Source organism: Eleutherodactylus coqui, chromosome 1 (assembly GCF_035609145.1).
Source record: "Eleutherodactylus coqui strain aEleCoq1 chromosome 1, aEleCoq1.hap1, whole genome shotgun sequence".
Lineage (NCBI taxonomy): Eukaryota > Metazoa > Chordata > Amphibia > Anura > Eleutherodactylidae > Eleutherodactylus > Eleutherodactylus coqui.
The window spans coordinates 49,851,897-49,875,111 of record NC_089837.1 but is presented as its reverse complement, the minus strand read 5'-3'; the positions used below and the strand labels follow the sequence as shown (position 1 = coordinate 49,875,111).

Here is a 23,215-nt window from a genome sequence, read left to right as displayed (position 1 = left end):
AGCGACCAACAGAATATAATGGTGGAAGACTTTAAACGATGATGATGAATCTAACAGTTCGTGACTCCAGCCCTTTCACCGGCCCCCAACCAACTCCGGGGCTAAAATAAAGTAAAATAAAAAAATAAATAAAATAAAAGTTGGGGAAGTGTCCTTTTACCCTGGAGGGTGGTGTGGTACTTGTAGTGCCGTTGTTACGGTGGCAAGAAGGGACTCCAGGAGCCATGGTTAGATGGTGAACCAAAAATAACTTTATTTTCCTTATGCATGATCTTCAATATATTATTTCCAGAGGATAATCATTTCTCTTGTGGCTACAGGAAGCACAGCTGTATATTACTTTTCTTAGATTGCTCTTTCTCTTTCTTTCTGAACCTTATCTCTTCTTTCATTGCCATTTCCTTCTTTCTCACTGTCAGTGCACACACTTCGACCTTCTTGCCGCACTTTCTAGTCTTTCTCTCCTGCTCTGCTCTTGGCTTCCTTCCTCTTCACTAGCTACTCTCTTTTTTCTAACTGACAACATGTGCACATTTAAAATTCCTCCACCAATCACAGACCTGTTGCTGGGTGGTGTCCAATCAAAATAAAGCTCCTGACAGCCAATCATAAAAAAGCTGCAGGTTGTCTGGCAGAATAAATAATCAACAATAAATATGCAGCATTCAACTTAAAGGCACAGGCACATCTTAAATACAAGTAAACACTGTAGTGCCCAACTCTGGGCCACTACAGTAGAGTCATAGTAAATCACACTACAGCATATATGGAAATATGATCATCCGAGGAGCACAGAAAATTATATTTCCTAAAAGAAAAAGTGATCACACAGGGGAATTTCAAGTTTAGGTTTTTGAAAAGGTCTATTAAAGTCCAGACCTAATTTCAGTCCATCCAGCAAAACCAATGGAAGCTTCCACTGACACTCTGTTAATAATTAGCACATAAACCCCATGTTCCGGTCAGAGCCTAAGATGTGCAATGCTACTTACCTGCTACTTATCTCTTCCTGCAGAGAAGTCCATTATAGATGCCTTTTTCTGGCAAGCTCTTCATCTCTGACAAACTCAGCTGCTGCAGAACCTCATAATACACACCTCAGCTGCTGCAGAGCATCATAATACAGACTGCAGCTGCTGCAGAGCATCATAATACAGATCTCAGACATCACAGGACATCATAATACAAACTTCAGCTGCTGCAGGACATCATAATATACATCTCAGCTGCTGCAGAACATAATAATACACACCTCAGATATCACTGGACATCATAATACACACCTCAGCTGCTGCAGAACATCATAATACGGACCTCAGACACCACATGAGATCATAACACAAACCTCAGCTGCTGAAGAACATCATAATACACATCTCAGCTGCTGAAGAACATCATAATACACATCTCAGCTGCTACAGAACATCATAATACACACCTCAGATACCACTGGACATAATACACACCTCAGCTGCTGCAGAACCTCAAAATACACACCTCAGCTGCTGCAGAACCTCATAATACGGACCTCAGGCACCACAGGAGATCATAATATGCACCTCAGCTGCTGCAGAACCTCATAATACACACCGCAGATACCACAGGACATCATAATACACATCTCAGCTGCTGCAGAACATTATAATACACATCTCAGATACCGCAGGACATCATAATACAAACCCTCAGCTGCTGCAGAACATCATAATACACACTCATCTGCTGCAGAACCTCATAATACACACCTCAGCTGCTGCAGAACCTCATAATACATACAGATACCACAGGACATCATAATACACACCTCAGCTGCTGCAGAACATCATAATACACACCTCATGTGCTTTCTTACTTTGTGAAGAGCTCAGATGATACAATTCATCGCTGGAGTCTCCGATCTTCTGTTCTCTCAGCTTTTATACTCTTGGAGAATGATTAAACCACCTGATTACAGCAAGTTGATACTTTACTACAAACCCGGCCCCTCCCTACAATACACTGGAGGCACGTGGGGAAATACATCACAATATATCAGCCTGTTATTCTGTAGATTAACCCTTCATGTACAGCTGAAGGCCAATTAGGGACTGAGGCCTCATGGATTCTGAGCGGAAATGGTTTTAAAAGGTCTTTTGGGCATTAATTACACTGCCCAACGATGATTGTGTTCCGGACTCAAAATTAGCGTATTCTGATGTGTTTCCATCTGCTGTATTCAAAAATCACCATAAAAATGACCGATTAGCTCTTGCTTTGGAGATACAGTGGCATATCATTTTTTAGAGTTTGCAATGGAATCTTCTCCTGCGTGATGTCAGGGTCTCACAGTACAGAGAATGTCAGAGGGATCGGCTTCCCTTCTTTGAGAAGAAAAAGAATCTGGTTGTTTGCTGCGAGGTTAATGACTTGATGAAATGTTTGAATTTGATCCATGATCCAACTGAATGGAGGCGATTCATAGACTCCTCCAAGCTTAGTTTGAAAGCTGTATTGCTTCACAATGACAACAATCTTCCTTTTATTCCTGTTGGTCATGCAGTTCACATGAAGGAGACTTATACAAACATGACAGCCCTCCTCGACTCAATCAAATATGCTGAACACAAGTGGAAAATCTGTGGTGATCTAAAAGTCATCGCTGTACTCTTAGGAATGCAACTGGGGTCACTAAATACTGTTGCTTTTTATGTATGGGGGACAGTAGGGATTGGAAATCTCATTACATGCAAGCGGACTGGCCTGCAAGAAATCTTGACTCTAACAAGAAAAATGTTGTTGCCGCGCCTCTCTTGGACCAAAGACATGTTCTTCTTCCACCCCTTCATATAAAGCTGGGTTTAATGAAAAATGTTGTCAAAGGTTTGAACCAGGAAAGATGGGCATTTAAAGGGGTTGTCCCGCGCCGAAACGGTTTTTTTTTAAATTCAATAGGTCCCCCGTTCGGCGCAAGACAAACCCGATGCATGTGTTAAAAAAAACAAAACGTTTAGTACTTACCCGAATCCCCGCGCTGCGGCGACTTCTTACTTACCTTACTAAGATGGCCGCCGGGATCTTCACCCACGATGCACCGCGGGTCTTCTCTCATGGTGCACCGTGGGCTCTGTGCGGTCCATTGCCGATTCCAGCCTCCTGATTGGCTGGAATCGGCACACGTGACGGGGCGGAGCTACGAGGACCAGCTCTCCGGCACGAGCGGCCCCATTCACCAGGGAGAAGACCGGACTGCGCAAGCGCGTCTAATCGGGCGATTAGACGCTGAAATTAGACGGATCCATGGCGACGGGGACGCTAGCAACGGAACAGGTAAGTGAATAACTTCTGTATGGCTCATAATTAATGCACAATGTACATTACAAAGTGCATTAATATGGCCATACAGAAGTGTATAACCCCACTTGCTTTCGCGGGACAACCCCTTTAAGTACTTGAGAGACAAATTTCCTAGATTGAGTGATGCAAAGGTTAAGAGAGATATATTTGTTGGGCCACAAATTCGACAACTTGTAAAGGATCCTGCATTTGACCAGATTTGGAGGGAAAAGAAAAGGAAGCTTGGAGAGCCTTAAAGGGAGTTATTCCTGGATTCCTAGGCAACAAAACAGATGATAACTACACTCAGTTGGTGACAGTACTTCTGCAAAAATACCATCAACTCGGATGCAACATGCCCCTTGAGATCCATTTTCTCCGCTCCCACCTAGACTTTTTCCCTCCTAGTTGTGGAGCGGTCAGTGATAAACACAGAGAAAGATTCCACCAGGATATTTCTGTAATGGAAGAAAGATGTCAGGGCCGTTGGAATGAAGCAATGCTTGTAGATTACTGCTGGTCTGTGTGTAAGGATGCTCCGGAACTCACAAGAGGCAAGCCAAAAGAAAACGATCTCATGAAGTCCCCACATGATTCTCTTCACACCGAACCACCGCCAGGAATTCTTCCATCAATTTACAACTCTTAGAATGTAACGGTCATTACGAAAAGTTTCAAATGCGCCTTCCATGTTTTTGCATATGTAATTAAAATGTATCATTTTCTCTTAATCTGTTAAAATAACATACTTCCACCTATTGTAAATCACAACAATTAGAGCTAATAAAAAATTTCTTTGACATATTTGTTTTTCTCAGCTCAAATTAGTAAGATTAGTAAGGAAACATTCCAAAATATTTTATTTGTTGGTCAGTGTTATTGGAGTATTGGCTTATTGGGTGGGGGCTGGGGGGGGGATTTATTAGATATTCTTTGAGTTCACTACAGGGTCAGCTGGTAGCAGGCTGGAAGTTGCTGGGGAAACTTTGGAGCCCTGGTGATGAATGGTGATTGGTCTGAAGAAAATGGCAGGATGAAGCCTGAAGGATTCTTCTGTGACGCTTGGGCCTTAGGCTGGATTCACACGAATGTATATTGGCTCGGTTTTCACGCCGAGCCGATATACGTCGTCCTCATCTGCAGGGGGGGGGGGGAGGATGATGGAGGAGCCAGGAGCAGGAACTGAGCTCCCGCCCCCTCTCTGCCTCCTCTCCACCCCCTTTCGGCCCCTTTGCACTATTTGCAATGAAAGGGGCGGGGCTAAGTTCCAAGAATTAGCCTCACCCACGCCCCGCCTCTCCCCATTGCAAATAGTGCAGAAGGGTTGGAGAGGAGGCAGAGAGGGGGCGGGAGCTCAGTTCCTGCTCCTGGCTCCTCCATCCCCCTCCCCCCCCAGAGATGAGGACGACGTATATCGGCTGTTTGGTGGGAGTGATTGGTGAGAGAAAGCAAGTGGTGATAAAGGCCCCCTGCACACGGGCGGAAATTCTGCAGTGGGATTTCCCGCAGATTTTCCGGCCCGTGCCAGCCTGCATAGGATTGCATTGCAAAACGCAATCCTAGGCACACAGCCGTGATTTGTCCACGTGAAAACACCCACAGAAAACAAGTTGCGCCATCTTCTATTTCTGTGCGGGTCTTGCAGAGGACCACACAGAAATGTCAGTAGTGCCGGGCCGACTCCACTCTGCGCATGCATCGGCTGGCCAGCAGTCGGCACGTAGCAGAGACGGAGGACGCCGGAGTGGGTGAGCTGCAGGCCTCTGCAGGGGTCCGGGACTGCATCCCGCTGCGAGAATTCTTGCAGCAGGATCCGACCCGGCCATCTGAAGGCGGCCATAAGGAGGTGCTTACAGGATGGGGGCTCCAGTTGTTTCTACAACATCAAAAGTTTGTCCCTCCCGCCTTTTTTTAACTTCTAACTTGTTGCGGCATATTTAAATGGGGGGATGCCGCCCGCCTCCTGCGGGTGGGTATAGAGAGAGATTAAAGATTAGTTATTGGTGTAGACTTCAGTATATATGTTATATGTTGGGTTTTTGAGTTATTAATATTTATAAGGTAACCCAGTTTAAAATAAATGCCGCAGCCTTTTAAATCCATGGTGGCATCTGGGGGGGTTATTTCAGGTATATGTTAAGATATTTATATAGAGCATAAGATTCCATGAGTACAGCAAAGGTTTCCATGTTAAGCTCGCCACATATGGGCTGCTGTCACTTATTTACAAACACAAACAATAAGACCCTCATGTGGTGCAGAGTGTTAAAGGGGTTGTCCCGAGGCAGCAAGTGGGTCTATACACTTCTGCATGGCCATAATAATGCACTTTGTAATGTACATTGTGCATTAATTATGAGCCATACAGAAGTTATAAAAAGTTTTATACTTACCTGCTCCGTTGCTGGCGTCCTCGTCTCCATGGTGCCGACTAATTTTCGCCCTCCGATGGCCAAATTAGCCGCGCTTGCGCAGTCCGGGTCTTCTCCTCTTCTCTATGGGGCTCCGTGTAGCTCCGTGTAGCTCCGCCCCGTCACGTGCCGATTCCAGCCAATCAGGAGGCTGGAATCGGCAATGGACCGCACAGAAGCCCTGCGGTCCATGAAGACAGAGGATCCCGGCGGCCATCTTCAGCAGGTGAGTATGAAGACGCCGGACCGCCGGGATTCAGGTAAGCGCTGTGCGGGTGGTTTTTTTAACCCCTGCATCGGGGTTGTCTCGCGCCGAACGGGGGGGGGGGTTTAAAAAAAAAAAAAACCCGTTTCGGCGCGGGACAACCCCTTTAAGGCAGCAGAAATGCAGTCCTAAGTTCTTGTGACCTAAAGGTTGTGAGAGTTCAATCCCCGCATGGTTCAGGTTAGTTGACTCAAGATATATTTTATTATTTTTTTTCACAACGTTCAGATAAAAGTTTACATCACATAATTGAATACATATCACAAGGACAGTGGGCTCACACAAAAATAATCATAAACTTCACTTTACCACATAATACCACACTCGGTCACCTGCGTCCCAACGTACGTTTTGCGATATCTTCCGCATTTTCCCTGTGCCGCCGCTCTTGGGAATAAGCGCTGGGAATAAGTGTTTCGTCTCTAGATGTTACTACTCCACAACACTTTTAGGGTTCATTCACATGGGTGTATATACGCTCCATACTACGCACATATTTTTTATGCGCCTATTCCAGAGTACTGAACCCTCATTAATTTGCATTGGGACATTCAGACAAGCATATTTTTCAAGCAATTTTTGATTGGATGAAAAAGAACGCAGCATGGCCTATTTTGTTACGTATCAGGCCTTATTCAAATGAGCGTATGCGCAAATAACTTTGCTGGTACAAAACGTATTTTCACATCAACGAAGCTAGGAGATGGAGTGATTGCTGCACAAAAAACAAAAATCAAAAAAACATTTAAACCATACACTGAATAAGCAAAGTTTCAGGGCGGATTCAGAGGAGCCTAGATATGTCCCCTTATGTGGGCGTGGTAATCACAACCGTATGACCGGACAAAGTGAAACCATTGATCTCTATGGGATCTCAATGGTTTCATTTCCGTCACCTCTTTTCTGGACGTGATTTTTACGTAATAGACAGGCCCTGCCCCCTAGTAAATACTACATGCGGATGAGACGGGCGACATCTATGTTCTCGCCTCTTTTTTCAAACTCCTGCTCTCTAGTGCAGAGTTTGAAAAGCCGGTAAAGGCGAAGATGTTCTCCTCATTAAGGCGCAGCTACGCCCCGTGCCAGTATAGTTACACCTACATCAGTGGGAATAGGCCCTCAGTGTGTTAATATACAGTGTATTTACGGACCGACTACTGCATCCGCCTGTGTGAATGAGCCCTTACAGTAAAGAAGCCTTTTTATTTGCGGGTTGTACCTTTTTTTGTTTTGCTTTCTTTAGTAACATATCTCTAGAATATAAGAAGATTTGTGGTCATTACTGTGAGAATGGAAACCGCTATTTACTCTCCATGTAAACACTATAAAGCCAGCTTCACCTTTCCTCTACCCAAAGCCATTATCTCCTGATAGATAAGGAGACCAGATTTTCCCAGGTTCAAAGCGGGACAGAGGGGTGTGATCAGGGGCAGGGCTTATCACAATGTATGATTTTACCTCTGTTATAAAAAGTACAGGGCTGGATTAAAAAAAAAGGCAGGGAGAAAATCCTGCAGCATTTTTGCATCCAAAAAACAGTCAAGATCTGTACCACTGGTATGGAATTTGACTGGAAATCAGCCATGTGCCTGCAGCTGATTTCATACTATGTGCGCTCCCCCTCCCTCCTCCGAAGGCTTCCTGCAGTCGGTGGAAATTACTGCTGTGGATATTCTGCAGCATTTCCTCCTGGTGTAAACATCTACTAAATCAGTTTGAGGTGTGCTGCCATGTGCAGAGGGCCTCAGTAGTAATAGTGTCCCCTATATCGACCCCAGTAGTAATAGGCTCCCCTATATCATCCCTAGTAATAATAGTATCCACCACAGTGGCCTTAGTAGTAATAGTGATCCTCGGAAGTGCCCTCAGTAGTAATAGTGTCCCTGTATCAACCCCAGTAGTAATAGGCTCCCCTACATCATCCTTACCGTAATAACAATAATGTCCACCACAGTGGCCTCAGTCATAATAGTGACCTCACCGCAGTGGACTCAGTAGTAATAGTGTCCCTTATATCAACCCCAGTAGAAAAAAGCTCCCCTATATTGTCCCTAGTAACAATAGTGTCCCGCAGAATTGCCTAAGTAGTAATCGTGACCCCCCCAAAGTATTCTTAGTCATAATAGTGTCCCCCACAGTGGCACCAGTAGTAATATTGACCCCCACAGTGGTGCCAGCAGTAATAGTGACCCTCTGTGTATATGATGTACCAGAAGTCATAGAAAATACAGGCAAACATTTTATTAGCCCTCTGCTCAGTTTAAACTGTAATACTAAGTTGAGTCCCTATGTAGTTTGGTTGAGAATAGCCTATATTCTCTTCAGTACCAGAATTAAAAGATCACTTTCTATATCTGTGCTTTTTATTAGGAGTTACTTCATTAATGGCAGTGTAATGTACAGCCTGATAGCCTCTGCAAGCTGACCATCTGAGTCCCAAGAACTAACACAGTTAGCCAAGAGACCCTGCACCCTGCCAACCAGGCAACAGCAGGGAGGCAAGGGCAACACTATGACCACCCTGCTGTGATCACACTTTCAGAAGCTGGTCACTCAAGCTGGTCCTTCAGGTGGAAGAGGTAGATCTTCAGCCCTTCTCTAGTCACTCCTGAGGCTGACTAGTCTAGATACAGCAGAAGAATGAGGATTGTCTTCCTGTATTACAATAATCACGGCCGCATAACGGAGCAAAACAAAACCATTGATTTCAATGGTTTTGTTTTCCTTAGCGGTATTGTAGTTGTGAGAAAAGATAGGATTTGTCCCATCTTTGCTGCACGTAGTATTAACTGCGTACGGTAAAGATAGGGCAGGACCCATCTTTCCGCAGTGTTTTGCAAACACGCATGCAATAGTGTAGAGTTTGTATAGTCCAAGGCCGTTTGTTTTTGCCCTTTGGGTTCCATCACATAGGTGTATTTTTCATTAGTATTTTGTGAGCCAAAACCAGAAGTAGAACGTACAGAGAGAAAGTATAATGGGAAGATTTGCATTTCTTCCGTATTTTAGACCCGCTGCTGGTTTTGGCTCACAAAATACTGATGAAAAATACGCCTGTGTGAATGAGCCCTTAGAGTGAGTGACTGTGCTTGCCCTTCTGTACGATGTTTGCAGTGCCGTATTATGTGTATGTAAAGCTCGGTGCTATCTGTGTGTTTGTAGAGGTATGGCTAGATCCACATAGAATATAATACTGCAGATCTTCCATTGTGGACATTTCACGGCGCTTACAGCAGCAGTGAAGTTGATGAGATTTATAAGCGCTCCTTCTTCCTGTAAAATGCCGGACAGCTGGTTAGTCAGTGGGGTCCATTCGGCGCTGTTTGTTTCCATCATGAGAGGCAGATTCTCCAACACAGATTGTATCTATGTAGTATGCCCAGTTGTGGTATGGTATCTATGTAGTAAGCTTGGTTCTAATACTGATTCTTTGCAGTGAGCTTATTTCTGTTACCATATTTATCACAACTAGATTACATGTGGAAACCCATGCTGCAGCTGGTCAGACTGACGGCCGCACAGATTTGCAGGTAACTCATTCGGCCATTGTCTGTAGTGGATGGACTTGGCTACATGTGCCCAGCCCGCTCTGTTTCCACCTTTATGGTGGGCTGTCACTAGTTAACCTTGTACATGCCGTCAGCAATATTGATTGTTGCGTGTAAGGGGTTAATGGCAGGGAGTATTGAGGACACCTCCGTTGCAGCAGAACCCTGGCTGTCAGTCACGGCCGGCTCCCGCTGTAGATGGTGCGAGTTCAGCTTCTGAGTTTGTGCCATCTACATTACATAAATATATGTCATTTCTCTGTAAGCTCTTTCTTCTCATTATATATATGTACATCATGGGGCGGGAAGGGGTTAAGCTTCATGGTTATTACTGTGACAAGTGTAAACCGTTATTTGCTTTCTATGTAAATACCATAAAGCGTGCTTCACCTTTCCTCTTCCCAGAGCCATTAATGACTGATCCATAACTCATGTGCACTTTCCTCTATTGTACCTATTTGTATTCCTCATTCTGCTCTATAGCTACCGACCTCATCACGTGGGTCTCCACCCTCCTCTCCGCTCCGGGCACTGCCATCGTACTGCTAAATATTTTGTAACCTTCAATAACAAGATGTAACTCCTCCTAATTGTCATTTATTGCTTTATCACATCAGGCATAAATACAATTTCTCCTTTTTTATACTTGTTGCCAATAAGAATAGATTTATCAGTATAGTGCAAATGTGAATGCACCCTCAGATAGATAATTTTTTTGTTGTTGTTACAGAGCAATTGATTTTTTTTTTTTGCCTTTTTCGACAGTTTACATGCTAGTTGTCCAGGAAAATGTATTTGTCTTTAAATTCTGATTGCGATAATGAAAATATCAGCTCAGCAGTCTTACGGCAGTCCTGGAGCAGGGAGGAGGGTGGAGAACAGATTAATGCAAACAGGCAGGTTTACAGGTGAGCAGACTTTATCCTCTAGAGGAAAGCTAAAGTGAGATATCTATCAGGAATAGTGGCTTTGAATAGAGGAAAGGTGAACACCACTTTGTAGTTGCATATAGCAAGCAAATAGCGATATCCACCTGTCATAGTAATAACCACGAAGCATAAAGAGTAGAGATGAGCGAGCATACTCGCTAAAGACAATTGCTCGATCGAGCACTGTCCTTAGCGAGTACCTGCCCGCTCGGGAGAAAAGGTTCGGCTACCGGCGCGGGTGAGAGGTGAGTTGCGGCGGTAAGCAGGGGTGAGCGGGGGGGGGGGGGGGGGGAGAGAGGGAAAGAGAGATCTCCCGTCCGTTCCTCCCCGCTCTCCCCCACCACTCCCCACCCGCACCTTTTCTTCCGAGCGGGCAGGTACTCGCTAAGGACAATGCTTGACCGAGCAATTGTCCTTAGCGAGTATGCTGACTTATCTCTAATAAAGAGGTTTTCTGGTTTTATAGTATGGAAATAAAACGTAATCACTGAAGAAATTAAAAGTTCTAAAACTTTCTAGCATTCTTAGGACTTATTCAGACGTGCGTATGTGGGCCAGGTTTTTACGCCCGGCCGATATACATTGTCCCTCCCACTCACCGGCTTCTCTCCTTCCATTTTGAACAGTTTGCAATGGGAGTGGGTGGGACGGGGGCAGAGCTAAGCTCCCCCCCTTCCCTTGTCCATAGCCAGCAATGGGAGTGTGTGGGACAGAGTGGAGCTTAGCTCCGCCCTCACCCTGCTCCCTCCAATTGCAAACGCAGGAGTGAAGGAAAGAGGCAGAGAGTCGGTGAGTGGAAGGGAAGGGAAGGGAAGGGAAGGGGGAAAGGAGGAAAGGAGGAAAGGAGGAAAGGAGGAAAGGAGGAAAGGAGGAAAGGAGGAAGGGAGGAAAGGAGGAAAGGAGGGAGGGAGGAAAGGAGGGAGGGAGGAAAGGAGGGAGGGAGGGAGGGAGGAAAGGAGGGAGGGAGGGAGGAAAGGAGGGAGGGAGGGAGGGAGGGAGGAAAGGAGGGAGGGAGGGAGGGAGGGAGGGAGGAAAGGAGGGAGGGAGGGAGGAAAGGAGGGAGGGAGGGAGGGAGGAAAGGAGGGAGGGAGGAAAGGAGGGAGGGAGGAAGGGGGTCTGCTTAGATGGAAGTGTATACCGTGAAAATGCCGGCTGATATACGCTCATGGGAATAAGCCCTTCTTTATATTCAGAGGCAATAAAGCCATCATCACACAGGTATATGCGTATTTGCGCGCTGGTGAATGCAGCGTTTTTGCATAACGTTGCTTTTTTGTATGCACATTGGCGTATGTACTTTTTCTTTGTGCAAGGCATGTGCATTTGAACACTGCAAAAAACTATACACTGATTGAAATGGCTAATTAGTTTAACGAGTTCCACCTGTGTTCTTTTTCTTGCACGTTTTCACGGCTGGCTGATATACACTGTGATCTGATGCATTGGATTCCAATGCATCAGATCACATGGCCGTACTCCTGAGACGTAAAAGCGACCGGTCAGGCCAATATAGCATCGGGGGTTTTTACGTTGGGCCCAAAAGATAGTCCTGGAAGTATCTTTTGGGCCAGAATACGTTGCCCGCTGAATTGGCTCCTATGGGAGCCCATGGTAGCGGACGCAGGTGGGGGGAAGTTTGGCAGCGTGGCTGCTAAACACCCTCCCTCTGCTCTCCTCTCCCTGTTTAAGCTTACCCTTCTTCTCCTCCCTGCTGGCTCTCTACAATGGGCGGCAGCAGGGTGGGGCAGAGCTAAGGTCTGGCCCATCCTGCCTCCTCCCATTGCTGGCTGTGGACAATGGGCGGGACATGAGCGGAGCAAAGTTTAGCTCCACCCCGATCCCACCACTCCCATTGCACAGAACGAGCGGGGGGAAGAATGGTGAGCCTGCAATGGGGAGGGAGGGAAAAGGAGCGATGGCATGGTAGTCTTGGCGCATAAGCGCTGGGACCCATACCGTCAGAACGGGCGCACAAACGTTTGATTTGTGCGCCCATTCACCAATTTTATCTCTTCCAACATAGTGTATATTGGCCGTCCGTTTTCACGGCCAGCCAATATACGCTGGTGAGAAAGAAGCCTTACGCAGTGTTGCACACATCTTCTAGTGTATTTTGCATGCATTTGCACATCCCGTTATCAAGAGGATCGAGAAGACCTGAGACTGGTATGTAGATTGGGGTCTGATAGTTTAGGGGTCTTTCAGGATCTAAAAATGTATGAGCCTGGAGTATAATATGGGTCTGGTCTGGGGTCTTGTTTAGCATTCTGAGGTCTGCTAATTTTGGAATCATAAAAGTCCCAGATGAGAATATCCCTTTAAACATCACATGGACATGGAAAATTTTTGCACTTGAGGAGGAAGCAACATTCATATGTTTTCTATGGGGCCTGGTCTTTTGCAGTTAAGTCCTGATTACTATCATATAACTGTGTCCACAGTGAGTCCACAGCAGGATTGTAGTACCTGCACTCGTTGGGTGTATTCTATCGCAACCCGCATACAGCTTACACGGAGGCTTAAAAAATAACTTGTAGAATATTTTTGACAGATTCATGAAAATGAAAGATAAGAACATTTCAGCCACAAAGGCTTTTTTCAAGGGAGCTCAGAGTACTGCTCCCGATTCTTCTAGCCTCCACCCCCTGCAGGGGGAGAGACGCCGTATATCGGCCAGCAGCCGATATACGGTCGTCTGAATGCGCCCTTAGAAGGATATTTTGCTTAACTTGTTGTAACACGGTATTATTATTAAATAAAGCAGGGGGATGAGCAACTTTCTTTAACATACTCAGTGAATAATAAATGATACACAATTTGCTACAATGTAGACAACTGTGTCTAACACATTTATATACTGCAAGCTTACTCTGGATTTCTTTTATTTGTCCCTCTTCATATTTACATCTCTATTTCCTTTTTCTCCCTCTCTTCTTATTTACATCTCTTATTTTTCCTCAACTCACTGTCAAAGCTGACTCTCCTCTGTTACTCAAGGTTTCTCTGATTTTTCTCTTGTTTCTCCCTGTTCCTGTTTTCTCTCTTCCTTCTCTCTCTCTTCCTTCTCTCTCTCTTCCTTCTCTCTCTCTTCCTTCTCTCTCTCTTCCTTCTCTCTCTCTTCCTTCTCTCTCTCTTCCTTTTCTCTCTCTTCCTTTTCTCTCTCTTCCTTCTCTCTCCAGCACTTCTTTCTCCTGCTGAGCACTTTTCTGCCTTACGTTTCTCTTTTTATCTGGCGCTCCTTCTACTCCTGTGATCGTTGTCCAGCTATTTATTGCCTCTGTCACCTGACCAGTTTGTCTGCAGCCAATCACAACTCATCTAGTTGCTAGATTACCTGTCTCATCTGTGCAAAATGACTCAGATTAAACCCCCAAGGGCCGGTTGTTATATTACCGGTCCCCACAGCTAAACAGCTCTATGAAGTGCTTTATTTTCCGGACACTACACTATATTTTTGTGGACGAAGATTTGGCACTGAAAGAACACGTTCATCTGAACAAATCTTTTGGAATCGGAGGCCTGGCTTTGTCGTGTTCTACAGGCGAGATTTTCACATGCAGAAACACGCATCTTAATCCACCCCTAGGTCGGTGTCACATACATGAGCATATTTGCGCATACAATATGCAGAAAATAGAACCCACTGCGGTCAATGGTTTCGCTCACATGCACAATCCTATTTTCCTGCACATTTTGATGTGCAAAGAAACCAAAATGCAACATGCTCTATTTTCCTGCACAGCAAAAGTCCCCATGGAAGTCAGTGGGGATGTACAAATGCGTGCAAAATACGCTAGAAGATTGTGAAACACTGTGTAAGGGCTTATTCACATGGGCGTATAGTTTCACGCCCCGGCCGATATACGCTGCCCCTCTGATGCATTGGTTTACAACACATCGCTGCACAGGGGTGTATTTCTGCAGCGTAAAAGCACCCGGTCGGGCGCTTTCACATCAGCAGGGGTGTCGGCAGCTGCATTGACTCCTATGGGAGTCAATGAGAGCTGCAGGAGGTGGGAGGGAGTTTAGCAGCATGACTGCTAAACTCCGTCCCCCTTCTCTTCTCCTCTCTGCCCGTTGCTGCTGTTTGCAATGGGAGGAGTGGTCGGTGCTAAGCCCCTCTTTGTCCAACTCCTCCCATTGCAAACAGCGGCAAGGGGCGGAGAGGCACACTAGCTCCCATCCCGCCTCCTTCCCTTGCTGTCGGGCGGGGGGGGAGACAGCCCTTCTCTTCGCCTCGCCGACTCTCTGCATATATGCCTCCCTGTGCATCACACGGTAGCGTATATCAGCCATCTATTTTCACGGCCAGACGATATACGCTTGTGTGAATAGGCCCTAATTATGCAGGAAAGAGAACACATGTGGACTGATTGAACTGACTAATTAGTCTATTCTAATGCTATGTGCAAATACACATGCCTTGCACATGAAAAAAGTACATAAGCCTATGTGCACACGAAGCAACATTTATTATGCAAAAATGCTGCGTTCATGAGCGCACAAATACGCATATACCCGTGTGCGACGGCCTTACTGCCTCTGAATATAAATAAGAAGGCCAGAAAGTTGTAGAACTTTTCATTTATACAGCGATTACGTATTAGTTCCATACTCTAAAACCAGAAAACCTCTTTATGCTTCGTGGTTATTACTAGGACAGGTGGATATCGCTATTTGCTTGCTATATGCAACTACAAAGTGGTGTTCACCTTTCCTCTATTCAAAGCCACTATTCCTGATAGATATCTCACCTTAGCTTTCCTCTAGAGGATAAAGTCTGCTCACCTGTAAACCTGCCTGCTTGCATTAATCTGTTCTGCACCTATAAACCCCATCACGTGGGTCTCCGCCCTCCTCCCTGCTCCAGGACTGCCGTAAGACTGCGGAGCTGTTATTTTCAATGTTGCAATCAGAAAAAAATAGAATGTGAGCTGTGGAAAAAGGAAAAAAATATTACTTTGTAACAACAAAAAATTGTTTATATTAGGGTGCATTCACATTTGCGCTGGAACATCCACTTGGAAATTCTGTTGCAGATTGGGCACAAAAAACTGGAAGAAAAAGCTCCACCCTGATAAAAAAAAACCTGTTTATTCTAATAATGTTTTTTTTTTTACGAAATTGCACAGCGTGTTTGCGCACCTCCCAAGAACGTCTATGGGGATCTTTGCTGTGCAAATACGCAGAGAGATAGAGCATATTCTATATTTTTGCACATGCTGGAAATGCGCACGGGTAGTTGGGAAATGGGAATGAACCCATTGACATCAATTGGCTCTATTTTCTGTGTATTGCACACATATTTTTGATGCGCAAAAACGTATGCAAATACGTCCATCTGAAGCCGCCCTCACTGCAGGTATAATTTAGGACCAGTTCACGAGGGACACTCCGGAGGGAGCAACATCACCCACCATATATGGCTAATTACAGAGAGATGACCATAGGTTTAACGGATCCCAAGCACCTGATTTGTCATGTGAGCTAGCATGTTTCTTCAATGGGTGCGGAATACAGTGTGGGTTACGCAATTTAAATCCACCCATGTGCAACCAGCCTAAGGCCTCACGCACATGGACAGCTTTGCATTGAGGAATCCAAAGCGGGCATCCGCCTCGGCATTCCGCAGCAAATACCATCCATAGCATGTTATTGGAAATTGATTTTTCCTGCATGCAAGTGGAAACCAATTATGGTTTCCGTTCGCGGAGCAAAATTTGTAGCATACTATACGTTTGTGTGGATTCTGTGAGGAAGGCTTCCATTGAAGTCAATGGAAGCCGTCCAACCGACAGTCCTTCTGCAATTAACATTGTGGAAATTTTGTGGATTGCGCATCACTGCTAGGTGATAGCGCAGGAAAATCAGGAGTTAAAAAAAAACCTGTAATGCGCATGTCTGACGGCGAGCCTTGCGGACCATCCAGAGTATAAGAAAAGTGAAGAAACTACAGGCATGCGTGGACGCTGCTGCTGCCCAGGACAGATTCAGCATGCAGAATCAGACCCAAGTGCAGGCGGCCTAGGGCTGTGCTTAGTTTTGTAGCCTGTGTACTTGTATTGTTGTTACATACCCCATCAGTCATGGACGACATTGTCCTCCAAAGCACTACATTCATTTTAAGCTTGCTGTACAATACTTCTGCAAAGCTAATTCTTGACCTTTCAGAAGCTTTGGACAGTGCATTTTCATATTCGCTTTGCAAAGCACATGTGTAAAGCTTAGCTCGTTCGTGGCGAGCCTATGGCACGCGTGCCAGAGGCGGCAGGCAGAGCCCTCCCTGCTGGTACGCACTGTTGTCGACCACTCACCACCTTAGTGAATACCGGCAGGGGCTGCGGCTCCTCTGCAGGTATTCACTCAGCTGCACTGCTGCCGATGTTCATCCCGGCGCATACTGTGACTTCAGGATCTTCCCCTAACGTCTTCTCTTTGGTTCCGCGAGAGCAGGGGGGAGGCATCCGGCAGCACACACTGACGTCACAGTGTGCACCTGGGATCAACGCTGCTAGCAGCACCAAGCAGAGGAGCAGCGACGTTTCCACGAGGAAAAGGGGATAAGTATATGGGTCTCAGGGGTTCACTATTACTACTGGGGCTGATATATGGGATACTATTAGCAATAGTGTCCCCTATATCGGCCCCAATAGTAATAACATGACTACTGGGGCCACTGTGGGATGTCACCACTACTACTGGGGCCGCTGTGGGGTGTCACTTTTCTACTGGGGCCGCTGTGGGGTGTCACTTTTCTACTGGGGCCGCTGTGGGGTGTCACTATTACTACTGGGGCCGCTGTGGGGTGTCACTATTACTACTGGGGCCGCTGTGGGGTGTCCCTATTACTACTGGGGCCGCTGTGGGGTGTCCCTATTACTACTGGGGCCGCTGTGGGGTGTCCCTATTACTACTGGGGCCGCTGTGGGGTGTCCCTATTACTACTGGGGCCGCTGTGGGGTGTCCCTATTACTACTGGGGCCGCTGTGGGGTGTCCCTATTACTACTGGGGCCGCTGTGGGGTGTCCCTATTACTACTGGGGCCGCTGTGGGGTGTCCCTATTACTACTGGGGCCGCTGTGGGGTGTCACTATTACTACTGGGGCCGCTGTGGGGTGTCACTATTACCACTGGGGCTGCTCTGGGGTGGGTCACTATTACTGCTGGGGTATGTTTACATGTGGCGGAAATGCTGCAGAATGTCCTCAGCAGAAATTTTGGTGGCAAATTCCACAGCACTTCTACATCCAAAAGCAGTCAAAATCTGCACCCTGCCTATTTTGAAACAGTCTTGTGCTTTTATGAATGACAGAGGTAAAAATCATACGTCACGATAAGCTCCGCCCCCTAAAGCATTGGTGCTTTGCCATTAATAAGTGGGTCTTTTGTTGCAATTTGGGCACTCGGTTTCTAAAAGGTTCGCCATTAGAGATGAGCGAGCACCAAAATGCTCGAGTGCTCGTTACTCGAGTCGAACTTTCAGTGATGCTCTAGAGTTCGTTTCGAGTAACGAACCCCATTGAAGTCAATGGGCGACTCGAGCATTTTTGTATATCGCCGATGCTCGCTAAGGTTTTCATTTGTGAAAACCTGGGAAATTCAAGAAAGTGATGGGAACGACACAGAAACGGATAGGGCAGGCGAGGGGATACATGTTGGGCTGCATCTCAAGTTCCCAGGTCCCACTATTAAGCCACAATAGTGGCAAGAGTGAGACTCCCCCCGCACTGTCAGCATAAAGATTGTTCTCCTCTGCCACAGCTGTAACAGCTGTGGCAGAGAAGAACGATGTTAGCCCATTCGATTCAATGGAGCCGACAATACAGTCGGCTCCATTGAAAGCAATGGGCTGCCGGCGATCGCGGGATGAATTGTCGGGAAGGGCTTAAATATATAAGCCCTTCCTTGCAATTCATCCAGAAATGTGTAAAAAAAAAAAAAAAAAATATATATATATATATATATACTCACCTGGTCCCGGCAGACGGAGTTCAGCGCGGCCGGCGGCAGTCCTCCTGAACTGCTCTGAACAGCTGTGAGTTGTATTCAGCAGCCGGGAATTTAAAATCCCCGCCTGCTGAATGAGCTGCCTCTGATTGGTCACAGCCTGACCAATCAAAGGCAGATCTCACTCACACACCCATTCATGAATTCATGAATGGGTGAGTGACTGCTGCCTCTCATTAGCTCAGCGGGACCAATTTTGTATTTAAGATAAAACCGGTGGGGATTCCGTTTTCCTGGTCCGTTTGTGTAGCAAGAAAGGTGAATTCCCTGGCCAAATGTATCCGTCTGCTAACGGAACGAGCAGCGCTAAACTAACCCAGTTCACTACAATGGGGTCAGCTTGGTTTCCACCCAGCTACCATGTATTTTACCTGAGGATAAAGCGCTGCATGCAGTGCTATTTCTTCCACTATTTTGTACTGGATCTGTGATGGAACCTCTGAGCACAGGCTTCAGTGCAGATGTGAAGGCAGCCAAACATGTAGGTCCAGTAATACTCTTGAGATAGTAGTTGATAGTGTTAAGGTTGTGCATCTGGGACCTGTGGTTCTACAGAGATCCTTGTGCACACCTTCACAGTTAGGGGTTAATTGAGCTGGCTGGGTGTGGTATTCTCCAGCAGCCAATCCCCCTGGTCTGCAGTAGTTAAAGACCAGTAAACTCTTTGGAGAGATTGCTGGGCATTTTAGAGCCTTATGTATCACTGTTTACCTGACTTAGCTGGTGGTTGCATGCTTGTCTGTACTGTCCTTCCCTGAAGATGGTCTGGACACCTGCTGTCCCTCCCCTCCTTAGGGTTTCGGGGGTGTGTGCATTGTGTAGTGTGTGGTACAGTGACTACACAGGTTCAGGCGACCTGCAGGTTTCTCCCTATCCCTGGGCAGGTGCGGCCCCTTGACTTCTTATATCGTATGTGTGTGTCAGATGGGTGATGCCTGATATTATTTCCTATGTCAGCACAGTGGTTGACTCTCTCTATTCCCCTAGAGTGAGGACACTTTGACTGCTTTGGTTTGCCCCTGGTATGCATGTGAGCTCTTGGTGGGGTCCGTGTTGTATGCACTACCTGTTGTATGTTGGTGTGAACAGAGACTTGTGTTGTATTTCTGTGCAAGTGGCCAGACATGTGGTGTATACAGTCCTGTTCTATGTGGTATGTGCTACGCTGTATGTTGGTGTGAAGAGTGACACATGTTAGGTCTGTGCAGGGTGCGAAACATGTGCTGTCCTGTTCTGTGTACAGTGTGTGTGTGAACAGTGTCATGTCCTGAGTGTTTAGTGCATCTCTCCAGCTCCCTGATTAAGGATAATCAAAAAACGGAAAAAAACAGCAGCACAGCAATATTCACTCCCACTTACTTGTTCACTTCAGCGAGGGCCTGTAGGGGTGCACGCTCCAATGAATCCGTGACTAAGTGTATCCAAAATAAATATCAGCAAAACATAGGTGTAGAAGCAGCACACCAGAGATTCTTTTCTTCAAAATTTGTGTAGCACAAGAAAGCGCTTCTTTTATTTAAGTCTCAACTAGAGATGAGCGAACGTGTTCGTCCGAGCTTGATATTCGTGCGGATATTAGGGTGTTCGGGATGTTCGTTATTCGTAACGAACACCATGCGGTGTTCGGGTTACTTTCACTTCCTTCCCTGAGACGTTAGCGCGCTTTTCTGGCCAATTGAAAGACAGGGAAGGCATTACAACTTCCCCCTGTGTTGTTCCAGCCCTATACCACCCCCCTGCTGATCAGGTGTCCGCCGAATATAAAAGTCGGCCCCTCCCGCGGCTTGCCTCAGATGCCGTGTGAGTTAGATGAGGGACAGTGCTGTTTGTATCGGAGCTGCTGTAGGGAAAGAATTGGTAGTTAGTGTAGGCTTCAAGACCCCCAAAGGTCCTTATTAGGGCCACTGATAGCTGTGTGTTGGCTGCTGTTAGCAGTGGCAATTTTTTTTTTCTCAAAATCGCCTCTGCAGAGCGTTGCACCCGGCATTAGGGACAGAAGTGCTGCATAGGCAGGGAGAGTGTTAGGAGTGAGTGTAGCCTTCAAGAACCTCAACGGTCCTTTCTAGGGCCATATTTAACCGTGTGCAGTACTGTGCTGGCTGCTGTTAGCTGTGCTGCATTTTTTTTTTTTTCTCAAAATCGCCTCTGCAGAGCATTGCACCCTCCATTGATACTGCAGGGAAAGAATTGTGTAGGCAGGGCCACAACACAGTTATTATTCATTGAATATACGCAGTGCTGCCTTTTGGTGGAAAAAAACTGAAAATAATTGTATTTGTCCTGCCTCTGTCCGTCCTAAGGGCGGTGGACACGTGTCGGCTGCGTGTGCAACATTGCTAAATCAGACGCACCCAGCTACGCTTTACTGCTGGCTTCGCCATTTGCTTTCCTTAATTGGGAAAAAAAATACCTGCTCTGCCAGAGTTAATAACTCTGCTACCCTCACGTTCTGTGACACATTAGCAGGGACACAGCACAGTTATTAAACTTCTCATGTTCATTGAATATACGCAGTGCTGCCTTTTGGTGGAAAAAAACTGAAAATAATTGTATTTGTCCTGCCTCTGTCCGTCCTAAGGGCGGTGGACACGTGTCGGCTGCGTGTGCAACGTTTAAAAATCAGACGCACCCAGCTACGTTTTACTCCTGGCTTCGCCATTTGCTTTCCTTAATTGGGAAAAAAAATACCTGCTCTGCCAGAGTTAATAACTCTGCTACCCTCACGTTCTGTGACACATTAGCAGGGCCACAGCACAGTTATTAAACTTCTCATGTTCATTGAATATACGCAGTGCTGCCTTTTGGTGGAAAAAAACTGAAAATAATTGTATTTGTCCTGCCTCTGTCCGTCCTAAGGGCGGTGGACACGTGTCGGCTGCGTGTGCAACGTTTAAAAATCAGACGCACCCAGCTACGTTTTACTCTTGGCTTCGCCATTTGCTTTCCTTAATTGGGAAAAAAAATACCTGCTCTGCCAGAGTTAATAACTCTGCTACCCTCACGTTCTGTGACACATTAGCAGGGCCACAGCACAGTTATTAAACTTCTCATGTTCATTGAATATACGCAGTGCTGCCTTTTGGTGGAAAAAAACTGAAAATAATTGTATTTGTCCTGCCTCTGTCCGTCCTAAGGGCGGTGGACACGTGTCGGCTGCGTGTGCAACCTTTAAAAATCAGACGCACCCAGCTACGTTTTACTCCTGGCTTCGCCATTTGCTTTCCTTAATTGGGAAAAAAAATACCTGCTCTGCCAGAGTTAATAACTCTGCTGCCCTCACGTTCTGTGACACATTAGCAGGGCCACAGCACAGTTATTAAACTTCTCATGTTCATTGAATATACGCAGTGCTGCCTTTTGGTGGAAAAAAACTGAAAATAATTGTATTTGTCCTGCCTCTGTCCGTCCTAAGGGCGGTGGACACGTGTCGGCTGCGTGTGCAACATTTAAAAATCAGACGCACCCAGCTACGTTTTACTCCTGGCTTCGCCATTTGCTTTCCTTAATTGGGAAAAAAAATACCTGCTCTGCCAGAGTTAATAACTCTGCTACCCTCACGTTCTGTGACACATTAGCAGGGACACAGCACAGTTATTAAACTTAGATTATTCATTCACTAGAGGCAGTGGGGCCTTTCGTTTTCAAAAAAGGGAAAAAATTATATTTGGCTGCAGTCTTGCGCCAATTTATTTCCTGCCTGTGAAATCAAATCACTGGTAATACAGCATGCTGAGGGGTAGGGGTAGGCCTAGAGGACGTGGACGCGGCCGAGGACGCGGAGGGCCAAGTCAGGGTGTGGGCACAGGCCGAGCTCCTGATCCAGGTGTGTCGCAGCCGACTGCTGCGCGATTAGGAGAGAGGCACGTTTCTGGCGTCCCCACATTCATCGCCCAATTAATGGGTCCACGCGGGAGACGGTTATTAGAAAATGAGCAGTGTGAGCAGGTCCTGTCCTGGATGGCAGAAAGTGCTTCGAGCAACCTATCGTCAACACGCAGTTCTGCGCCGTCCACTGCTGCAAATCCGAATCCTCTGTCTGCTGCTCCTCCTTCCTCCCAGCCTCCTCACTCCACTACAATGACACCTGCTCAGGAGCGGGAACACTCCCAGGAACTGTTCTCGGGCCCCTGCTTAGATTGGGCAGCAGCGGTTCCTCTCCCACCAGAGGAGTTTATCGTCACTGATGCCCAACCATTCGAAAGTTCCCGGGTTCCGGGGGAAGAGGCTGGGGACTTACGCCAACTGTCTCAACAACTTTCTGTGGGTGAGGAGGACGATGACGATCAGACACAGTTGTCTTGCAGTGAGGTAGTAGTAAGGGCAGTAAGTTCGAGGGAGCAGCGCACAGAGGATTCGGAGGAAGAGCATCAGGACGATGAGGTGACTGACCCCACCTGGTGTGCAACGCTTACTCAGGAGGACAGGTCTTCAGAGGGGGAGTCAAGGGCATCAGCAGGGCAGGTTGCAAGAGGCAGTGCGGTGGCCAGGGGTAGAGGCAGGGCCAGACCGAATAATCCACCAACTGTTTCCCAAAGCGCCCCCTCGTGCCATGCCACCCTGCAGAGGCCGAGGTGCTCTAAGGTCTGGCAGTTTTTCACAGAGACGCCTGACGACCGACGAACAGTGGTGTGCAACCTTTGTCGCGCAAAGCTCAGCCGGGGAGCCAACACCAACAGCCTCACCACCACCACCATGCGCAGACATATGATGGCCAAGCACCCCACAAGGTGGGACGAAGGCCGT

The 23,215-nt window shown here is 46.7% G+C and overlaps 2 protein-coding genes across 2 annotated transcripts in view; both read right to left on the bottom strand.

The window, feature by feature from the left end:
• Window positions 1–1,912, bottom strand: part of LOC136620675 (cytochrome P450 2C5-like) — a 55,561-nt gene extending 53,649 nt beyond the window's left edge. The window contains exon 1 of the mRNA XM_066595614.1: window positions 1,853–1,912. The gene's annotated coding sequence lies outside the window, so the exon portion shown is untranslated. The remainder of the gene's footprint in view (window positions 1–1,852) is intronic.
• LOC136620599 (cytochrome P450 2C14-like) overlaps window positions 1–1,946 on the bottom strand; it is a 274,638-nt gene extending 272,692 nt beyond the window's left edge. The window contains exon 1 of the mRNA XM_066595501.1: window positions 1,836–1,946. The gene's annotated coding sequence lies outside the window, so the exon portion shown is untranslated. The remainder of the gene's footprint in view (window positions 1–1,835) is intronic.
• Between the last annotated feature and the right edge of the window lie 21,269 nt (window positions 1,947–23,215).